Source organism: Podarcis liolepis, assembly GCF_965112155.1.
Source record: "Podarcis liolepis genome assembly, chromosome: 2".
Classification (NCBI taxonomy): Eukaryota; Metazoa; Chordata; class Lepidosauria; order Squamata; family Lacertidae; genus Podarcis; species Podarcis liolepis.
In genome coordinates this window covers 40,389,579-40,400,460 of record NC_139555.1, presented here as the reverse complement: position 1 = coordinate 40,400,460, position 10,882 = coordinate 40,389,579, and the positions used below count along the sequence as shown (strand labels likewise).

The window sequence follows — 10,882 nt, the reverse complement described above, 5'->3', positions numbered from 1 at the left end:
GAAGGTGCAGTCAGACAAGGAGTCCCTTGTGCACCTTCTTAGGCAACACAATTGGGCAAAAAGGCTGTATATCACATGAGGATCTCCCAGTAGTGGCGGGGGGGGGGGGATGATCGGCAATGGAACTCTGGGGCTTCTTTTCAGAGCAGGAGCTATGGACTGAGCACTAGGACAATTGATGGACTCAACTTGCTCTGGCAAATGAATGAGGTCATAATGAGACTTCTGAGTTTGTTTGTGACATATTCACATAGAGGTACTAATAGAATGAGGGAAATAATCAAGCAGATACTGCTCTTTTCTTCTTTGTTGGAGTTTCTAATTTACACTTGCCATTTAAATGGTAACACTTCTTTGCATTTCTCATGGAAAGCTAAGGGTTGCATTTGAGCTGTCCTCTTTTTAAAAATTACGGTATTTTTATAACAATTATTATATAATTTTACCAATTGAACCCCATGCACTCAGAAGTAAGCACCACCAAACTCAGTAGTGTTTACATCCTGCTGGTGCTGATATTGTGCCATGCACTGAAGCTCTTTGGTGTTTATGTGTGTAGAAGTAACACAGCTGCCTGCATTTTTCGAGTCTCCTTGGGTGTGTAGCTGTGAAGTCTATCGTCATTAGAGGCTGCACTTCAAGATTTCCCATGATACCACTGAAGGCTCCCCATATGAACTGGATCTGAAGAGGGTGTTTTGATTGAAGTCCTTTCTGAATGTTTATTTTTTTCCTATGAGGTTGTAAAAGGTTTCGGGGGGCCACCAGGTGGCGCGTTGGAAGATGGCCGACAATAACATCTCTCTGACCCATACGAGGTACTAAGGGGCTGCTATGGGAAGTATGCAGCCTTCCTAAACTCCCCCAGGATGTGGGGGAGTACTGTCCTGCCAGCGGTGTTCACAATGCACCCCCTGAAACGAGTGATGGGGGTGCTGAACACTTGGCACAGGCCCTCGGTGAAGTCAGATCTTCCTGATGCCGATTCCAATTAGCGCGTGCTGGTTGCTGCAGCTTGAAATTATAATTGGAAACATACGATTGGAAATGAAGCTGAAAGCACATATATCAAGTAAAGCTCGACGATAAGACTGCTGATTAATGGATCTCTGCGACCAGGAGTGACGGACGGATAAGTAAATCTTCTGATGAATGACCATAAGGAGACCCTATGTTTGGAACAAAGGGGGGGTGGAGGAAAAAACTTTTTCTCTGCATGATGTGACATTAATAACCCTCCACCCCAGATAGAAACAAGATCGTCGCGTTTCTATGAATCACAGGCAGGATTTTAAGAACTATGTGGGACGGAGTATAACAGGAAAGAAGACTGGAGAACGGTGAGAAAAGAGGAAATTTTTTTATGACGCAGTTAAAAAATGGTGTCTCGCCATGACAGGTTTACCGGAGGAAGAAGGACTGGGGGAGGAGAATCAGGATTGTTTGAATGAGAAGGAATGCTGGAATTTAAGTTTGACCTGACAGAACCCCCAGACTCATTTGATTTATTTGGCAAGCCTGAGAAAAATAAAGGACAGATCGGAGATTAATTTTGTTTATGGAAGCGTTGTACAGAGGCTGTCCTGGATCGATATGATTTTTGGAAGAGTACAAAATCCACATAGAATGCCAGCTTTTAACCTGCTTGTGAAAATCATCAGAGATCACAAAGAAAGGAATTTATGATAACAACAAGAAGAGAAATGAAGTAATAAAGGACTATCCGGATCAAACTGGACAGAACTGTCTAATTAATGCAGTAAGAAAAGTGATGCTGTTTTGGACTCGAGCTGAGCTTGATGTATGGGTACCCCCAACAAAATTTAAAATTTGGCTGTATAATTTGGAATCAATGTGATATGGATAATGTGATGTGATTGGCCTGTTAATAATTTTTTTTTTTTAAAAGAGGATGCAAAAGGTTTCAGACCAAGCTTGCTAGTTTCACTGGAATCCAGATTCTGACCTCTGTGAAACTGACAAAGTTTGTACCTAAATATGTCAATTTTAACAGGAGCACTCTCTCTCTGTCTCTCTCTCTCTCTCTCTCTCTCTGTGTGTGTGTGTGTGTGTGTGTGTGTGTGTGAGAGAGAGAGAGAGAGAGAGAGAGAGAGAGAGAGAGAGAAACAGCCTACCCACTGATGTACATGCCCTTAAGAAACAAGGAGGAATCACGTGTCAAAGAACTGAAGAATTCTGGAGTTGAAAGGGATCACGGGGGTCATTTAGTCCAACCCCCTGCAATGCAGGAATCTTTTGCTCAACCTGCGACTTTAACACACAACCCTGAGATTAAGAGTCTCATGTCAATTAAGAATGATTAAAGAGGAGACATTAAATATGTTGGGGGTGGTGGTTCTTCAATGGTTACAACATTATGGAAGTAGTAATGGGTAGAGTACTAAACGTTTATTTCAGATATAATCCATCTGAGATGCAATGTGACATAAGAAATGTAGGAAGGATGAATGCATTTATTTTCTGGGAAACAGCAAAGGGCTATTTCATGCCACTTTGTACTCCCCCCCCCCCCCCGGGAACTAGTTCAGGAGTGGCTGAAGCTGCTCTGCAGGTGCATGTGCCCTTTCCTGGCACCTTAATGAATCCAATTACTATTGATAGCCTGAAAAGGATGCTTCCTCCACGCCTCTGTTGATGCACATATCACCATTGTAAGTTACAGCTGGCCGGGCAGAAAACACACACCCAAAAGGTCCAACCTTTCTGTGGCTGGAAAGAGCTGTCCAAACAGCCCTCTTTGGCCCTTTGCTGTTTCCCTCCCAATTGACAACACACAGTGAGCGTAATTGTAGACTTTGGTTTTCAAAAGGAAGCCGATACATCATAAGTGAGTTGGACATTTGCTGAGTCACTCGCTAATGGATACATAAGGTATGGGTACCGCAGACATCCATAGCCAAATCATCTCCTGGAGAAGATATCACCATTTGCATCTCCAAGAGGTATATGCATTTTGGCAGTACAAATGTGTGCTGGTGGTTGCAAGAAGACTAGAATGTAATCACAATATTCTAATGCTGCTCTCCTGTAGCACTTTATATTGAAGGAGGAATACATAGGCCTGTGGAGTTATTGCTTCCTACCATTTTCTCTGATTAAGGGATAGAAAAGCTAAAAAAAAAATATGTCATCGGCTGCAGAGAGCAGCTATCGCCAAGGGTTGAGATATCCCTTTCTCCCATGAGACACAGCTCCTGTTTAAGGAATTTGCTGCTGTGGGTCCCAGGGCTGCTGCTGTTGCTAGTGGAAGTGCACGGGCAGATTCACTTTGGAAATGCTATGTCTGCATCCAGGGGCGGATTTAGGTTTGACGAGGCCCTAAGTTACTGAAGGTTATGGGGCCCCTTATATGTCCAGCTGTCCTTTGTCAACAACAAATTGTCACTGTTTTTTGTGTTGAATATATGCTATATGATAATTTATGGACCTAATAGGTATCCAAAGTCATTTGCACATAACAAAATATGTGATATTTTAGGGAGCAGGCTAGCAGGTGGGGCCCATTACTTACATCATAGGAGCCTACACAACACAAAACACTGTTGCTGTATGTAGGTTTTATTTTATTTGTTTTTTATCTTATATTTTGGAAATGTACATCCAAGGTTTTTTTTCCTTTAAATTTTTTGGGGGCCCCCAAGAGAGTGGGGCCCTAAGCTATAGCTTGTTTAGCTTATACGTAAATCTGGCACTGTCTATATCTAACAAAGGAACGAGAAGACTTGAGAAAAGGTTTGAGCATGGGAATTAGCCTTTTATGTAAGGTGAGGTGAAGGTGAGGTGAAGCTCCAGTGCCTACATTGACCCTAGTGGTAGCAGTTGGTGGCCAGAGTCTGAAAGAAAAGCGGAAGACTATATCCTGCTTCAGAGTTTTGGGTGGGGAGATGAGGGAGAGGTACCCCAAGCATCCTAAGGTTTGCCCATTTTGTTGACGTCTCTGGGGAGATGTGTAGGGGACAGAAATATCACGAGACATCATGAGATATGAATTACCCCACAGTTCCTTGGCAACAGATTGGCAGCATCTCTCGACAAAGTGTGAGTCAGCACAACTGCTTCTTGAAGCCACATGTGGGTGACTCAGAAATAAATGTCGCAAAACGGTTGTCATTGCTAGCTTATGGATAGCCTGAAGCAGGGCTTTTCATTTCCAAGGGCTGGGCACTGATTGTTCCTTAGTTTCAGGATCACACTTGTTCCCTGCCAGCACTAAAGGGAGGCCAAGCAAGGAAGTGGAAGCACTGGATTCACTCTTTTTGAACCCAGCCCCAGTGTAGGAATATCTAGCAGCTTGCATGGGCACAGACATTATTTGCTTGCATGGACACAGCCTCCTTGGGTGCCTGTTTCCTCTAGGAAGGAGAGAGGTGCTGGACTTTCACCTAATATTGCCATTATATTCTTTATGTCAATGACCCTGATCCAGCAGGAGAGAATTCTGGGCCACTTCTGTGAATGTTGCAGGTACACATCTTCATTCCAAGGCACATCCACACCTGTCCTGTGGTTCTCATTTGAACCCTATGGAACTGGTTTGAGTGCCAATGGGGCTATCCTGTGTGTTGGCATCTCAGCCCGATTGTCGTTATGTGTTACTATGTGAAGCTGGATCAGGACTGCAGGCTCCGGAATCCTAAACTAAAAACCCTAAATTCCACAACAGGAGCACATTATAACAGTCAGACAACTGTGATAAACTTGCTCATGCATTAAATCTAATGCGATTGTAAGCAGCATGGTTCCACTGTCCAGGACAGCCCTGGCCATCTGGAAACCTCTGTTTAGTTTATTTCATCTCAACTTCTACTCCACCCTTATCCCATTGGGGATAGTATAAGTGTTGTCTGGCCTTCTTGCGGGCCTCCGCCCTACGGGGAATGTTATCCTGTCTTTATTTACACAGCCTAACAATTAAACAAACATCCCACCGACTGATCAATGCCAGATCTGAGGAGTCTTTCCCCACCCATCAACGGAGCCGAAAGCCAGCCCAGCCCCCACCCACTCAGACAACTGGTTCAATATATTAAATAGAAAGACCACACAAGTCCCTGCAGAAATGATATTGCCTCCATATTGTGCTATGTGAGAGCAGGGTCTGGAGGAAGAGATTCCATAGAAGCCGCTTTATGCAGCAGAAGCAGATCATTGACCCATGTAGCTCAGTTTTGTATTTGCATTGACTGGCAGTGGCTCTCTATAGTTTCATGCCACTGTGGCCTGCAATGTATGTGTTCAGCTCTCGCCCTTCCCTTGGCAGATTTCCTATGGATTGTGTTATGTACTGAGTTGAATAGGATCCAAAATGCAGCAGTCTGATTGGTCTTAGAACAATACGACCCAGAATGCAGCAGTCTGATTGGTCCACAGGAGCCACCCAATCCATCTCCAGGTGGAAGTGAATCTGCAACCTGATTGGCCTACATGAGAATCCCGGAGTTAGCCAATCACATGGGGCCCATTGTGTAAATAATGTATATAAAGCAGACATTCTGGGGGAACTTCCATTCCTCCTCACCACTATGAGCTGAATAAAGAGCATGAAATCCACTCTCAACTCTGAGTATATTTCAGATTGCCTTGCTGCACTGCACAGCAGCAGAAAGCACACCCTCAAAAGTGCCTTTCAGAGCTGCTGCTGAGCATCCTTTCCTCCACCCACCAATGCAACATCTCCAGATCTTGGCATTCTGCTTAATATTTTGGAGGTTTTTCATTTTGGGTGGACTTTGCATGCTTTCATGTTTCCTGTGTCATGCAGTCAAGTCTTCCCCTGCCCTAAAAACAATGACGAGTCTTGTGCTCAGGGCTTTGTAGAACAACACTAAAACTTTGAAATGGGCTTGGTCAGTGCTCCCCCCCCAAAAAAAAATGTTTAGGGGTACTCTCATTTTGATTCAAGAAAACCATCATTTTATAGTTCAAATCAGGAAAAATAAATATAGTAAATGGACAAAAGTACACAGAACATGCATTACACCGGGGAAGGAAATGAAGCCACCATCGGAGGTGGTAACAACGAAACTGACCAATCACTGTGCTAAATTCCAACTCCAACTTGACACATTAAATGCTCACTTCCATTTGATATTCAGGATACACCGTGACAGGAAATGAGGCTGCCATCAGGGATAAGGAACAGAACTGACAATTCACTATGCTAGAGAAGAAACTTTTTTAAAACAATTTTTAGTTTCTTCCCCTGATAGATTCACAAAATGTTTAGGGGTATGCATACCCCTGCATTCCCCCCAGAAAGAAAGCACTGGGCTTGGTAGTACACATCAGCAGGTACACATTTGAGGCTATATGGGACTGGAGGAGAATACCACATGAACAGCATTTCTGAGCTTAACTCTGCACCAAGTTCAGATAAAAATCTATCTGAAGGGAGACCTTCTTTCTTCTGCAGAGGCCAGTCATGCAGACAGACATACCTTCCCAACCCTTGGACAGCTAAAAAAACCCAAAAAACTGTAAAATGCAGAGCGTGTTATACACATTACTTGCAACAGCAATAGTCTTGGGGAGTGGGCTGTTCCAGATCTGACACAGAAATAAGAATGGGAAAAGGACGCACCGTACTATCAATGGCGACAGAGTGCAATTCTGAGACATAGAGCAAACGGAGGTGGGCTGGCGGTTTTCACAAGCAAACAGAGCTGTAAATAGCAAATTAATTAGTCAAGAAATTAAGGTATAGGGCTGGAGAGGAAGCCAGATGCAAAAAAAGGAAGCAATGAATCAGCAGATAAAAATGCCGCTGGTCCTGAAGGAATATATCTCGGCAGCTTCATGCTTCCTGCATTTACATTTCTCCCCCACTTGGGCCTCAGACACATTTTATACTCTTCTGGGGCCAGGACCAATGAAAACAGCCCCTTTTTAATGCTTTTCAGGTTATGAAAAAGAAGGGCTGGGAAATTGAGAGGGGAACCGCAAAAGCCGTTAAAACTCAAGAGCAACCTTGCCGCCCGTTTCCTTGGTGAACTAACGGGGGGGGGGGGGAGTTGACTTCCTGCTACCACGCTGTTGAAATTGGGCTGCTCCCTTTCACCCCCACCCTTTTTTATGTTTCCAGGGCAAGCGAAGGGAAAGTGCTGATGTCTTCTCTTGAAATATTAGCTGCTGCCATGAGCGATGCTGAGCTTTGCGTACAGACGCACATGTGGGATTTCCCCAAGATATCTCAACATACTTCAGAAATCAACAGACCCTTCCCAGTGCTCAGAATGCTTAATCTTTGTCCTGGGACGAGTGTCAATGAGTAGTTGTTCAGCCTTTCTTACATATAATTAACCTGACAGAAGCCAGACTCAGTCAGGGGCGCAATGTTCTCATCTTCGAGTCAGGCGGATTAAAAAAACAGAGAGAGCAGGTTGCACGCATTATGTTTCCAGGACAGGCGCATACAAACTGGGAGTCGTGCAGCCATTTGCAAAACTCCTGCCTCCCCAGAAACCTACAAACACAAGAGGTTAAAACAGGGAGGGGGGAATTATACAACGACACCAGGCCCAATTAAGCTGCCTGTGAAAAAGGTCTGGAAGAATTCAGAAAAGGAGAACAAGCCACCCTAGAAGCCCCATTTCACACTTTGGGAAGCCCTTGTGGCACATGGTTGTCTGCCTTTGAGTCATTAGCAGAGCAAGTTCTCTGGCTTTTTGCTAGGGGGTGCTGTGCTACTAATGGTAATGGCATCTGTGACTATTCACAACTCCACAGCTGATAATTGCTTTTTCAAAATAGAATTTGCAAGCATTCCAGGCTGTGTTACCCTGAGAAATCTGGTACCCATATTATGCATTTACGCTAAGTGCTCCGTCCTACAGCATTTACTGCAGTCACTCAAATACTATAAAGGCAGAATGTATAATTATTTGATGTGGTATCCTCCTTCTCTGCACCACGATGTCATTATGCATCCATTAGATCCCCTCTGCTTTACTTCTTTCTGTTTTGGCTATGTGTCAGCCTCATACTGTAGAAGAAAAGAGGCTCTTGTTTACTTTCAATGCCTTTTTACATTTAGTCTGCTCTTCGACCTCAACGCTACAATACGGGGAGTTACAAAGAATATTTTCACAGGTAAAACAAAATCACTAACATGAATTTCAGGTATCCCTGCGATGACATCACAAGCCCCCTGCAGGGTGAATATTTATATCCGGTTTCTTTTTTTAGATAATGATGGGCCCCTTCCTGGGCGGTGGGTGGGGAGTAGTCTGAACGCTTTCATTTCTGATCACAGCACAAGTCCATTGGCTCAAGACCCACCCAGTCGCAAAGAGCATAGTGCTCAAGCACCGCCATTGAGCCTTCTGCTTCAGCACATTATATCCCAGCCTCGTGTTTACAGTATTTTCTTTCCACACAGTGGATCAGAGCAATCTCCCTCTAATGCAAACAAGTCTTTCTCCGGGGAAGCCAGGCCTGTGAGCAGAATTGCTTTCTCTCCACATTTTGCAACATATATACATCTCACCAAGGTAGGTTTCTTCTGAGAGTCACCCAGGTATTCATAAATCAGAGGCACAAACAGCTCCATCGTAGGCATGGAAGTTTTGATACAAGCACTTGAAAGTCCAGTATCTACGGAAAGTATATCTGAGACCTGTGGGCTTGAAGAGTCAGAGTTAATTTGCCAGAGAATCCAGACTTTGGTTATCCCACTACAGTGACTCAGATGGAGGTTAAATGTGTAATGGGCCATGATTAAACAGTCTACACCCAAATCTTAGGTCTCTGCACTTTGGGTCGTTTCATGCTTGCTAACCCCTTTAGTCAACCTGGCATGAATGCTCACTTTAATCCGGAAAAATACAAGAAGATTATACATGGCCAATGTGCAGGCCAGAGTCAGTTGCCCGGCTACAGAGATAACAGAACTTTATCCAATGCTGGTGTAGCTTTGAAAGATAATGGCAATAAGTTTCAATGTTGCTAGAAGAAACAATTTCTTTCTCATTGCAAGCTAGTCATGTTTTAACACATACATAAATGGCTGGATATAAGGACTCCAAGCTTATTCAACTTCAGACAAATTAACTTGTTCTTTCAAGACTTATTTCTAATTGGTTCAAAATTTAGAAATAATTACATTGATGAGATTCTCACTAGCCCACGTATTTCAGATCCTAATGAAATCAAAAGCACAATAGCAAGCAAATTTGAGCCCCAAACTTGCTTATTTTAGTTCAAACTCATAATGTTTAGATTCATTGGGCATTGCAAGTGATACATGTAGAGGTTTTGGTGTGCAGATGAAGTTCCCCCCAGACATTAATGTAGATGTGAGGAGGCTGCCTTGCATGCACAATGTGGAGTAGACCTGTTGGTATAGCAGAGAGTAGACAGCAATCACATTGGCATCTGCTTCTCAAGGCTAGCTCTATAAAAGGCTGGCCAGGTGAGCTTAAAGTTCTGGTAGCTCTATAGGAGGCATCTTGGCCAGGTATTAATGGAGACAGAGTGCCCTATCCTTGAAAAAGTATGAGTTCCCTCTCTGAACACAGCTATTTTGTTTAGGATGAAGAAGCATCTCTCCTAGCAACAGTCTTTTCCATAAGATTAAATCACTAGAATTGTAGCAATCCGTCATTCTCTTTATTAGGAATGAGAGCATTGTCTCTTATCTTTAAACTATGGCCTTAAAGCTAGTGATATTCTGTTCTTAGAATGATGGTAGTTACAGGAGCGATTTAAACAGGCCCATGTCCCAGCTCCTAAATCCATTCTAGCACAAGCTAGTGTTTCATCACTCAGCTTAGAGCTTGGTTCCTGAAAACCCACTAATTGGTGAACAACCCCTGATGCATTTACCCACAACCGGCCTCTCAAAAACAACATTTCAGACATTAATGGCCCTCATGCTAGCAATTGGCAGTATATCAGTGGAGGCACTGGGTTCATGATGGATTGCAAACTGAACATAAATGAGTTAGGAAATGCAGCAGCATAATCTAATCAAGTGGAAGGCACAATTAGATTCCCATTACATTCAAGACTTTGGATTCAGGCCTGCAGTTCTGAGACGGAGGACTACAAGCAGCAGCTCCTCATTATGGTTTTGAAATGGCCTCGCTCCACAAATTACGAAACATATTTGAGTTCTGGGGCCTGGAGAACAAGAAGCCCTGATCTCAGTGGGAGAAACACAGAGATGCACTATAAGGGGTGGGACTTTGGAATTTTTCATTTTTTTTAATGATCCAGAAATCAACCATTTGATTTAGTTGGGGAACTGGGGAGACAGTGGGGAATAGCTGTGTTGTCTATTGAACCATGACTACTGAATTTGGGCTTCACACAGGTGTTGGTAACTGCCATAATCTGACTCAGAGCCAGACACTGACCTCCTGAATGAAGAACTGACCTTCCATGGACTGATAACTGAGCAGAGGTAAGGATTCCCTTTGCCCACCTTGGGGATTCCTAAAACTCAGGAGCAGCCTCTTCAGAGCTGCTTTTGAACAATCTTCTAGAGGGGCCTTTGGAATGGGTTCCAGTCTGAGTGCCAGTGGATGAGCCCCAGTAGACTCAAGGGAAAAAGTCAAGCAAATCCCCCCAGGCTTCAAGGATACTGGTGTCTAATGACTCCAGTCCAGGCCACATACCCATGATGAAGTGTGCAACAGAGAGCCTAAGTTGACATGTGACTCAGGATCTATGTAAGCTCCCAAGTAGGAAATCTAAATACAGTGCTACAGCAGGGTTGCCCCTCGTCTAAGGGAAGAGACTGGACCATACTTAAGGGAAGAAAGTACAGTGTCCATTCTCTTTGTCATTCATAAATTAACTGACAAGTGGTTCTTTGCTCTCATGAACTGAGTTCTGGGGAGTAATCAACAGGTAAAGTTTC

The 10,882-nt window shown here is 43.8% G+C and overlaps 1 long non-coding RNA gene across 1 annotated transcript; it reads left to right on the top strand.

Moving 5' to 3' along the window:
* Positions 1 to 7,235: 7,235 nt before the first annotated feature.
* LOC310699629 lies at positions 7,236 to 10,419 on the top strand. Its single transcript, XR_014522172.1, has 3 exons — positions 7,236 to 7,280; positions 8,407 to 8,510; positions 10,334 to 10,419. It is a non-coding gene; the product is annotated as an uncharacterized lncRNA (long non-coding RNA).
* The last annotated feature ends 463 nt before the right edge of the window (positions 10,420 to 10,882 follow it).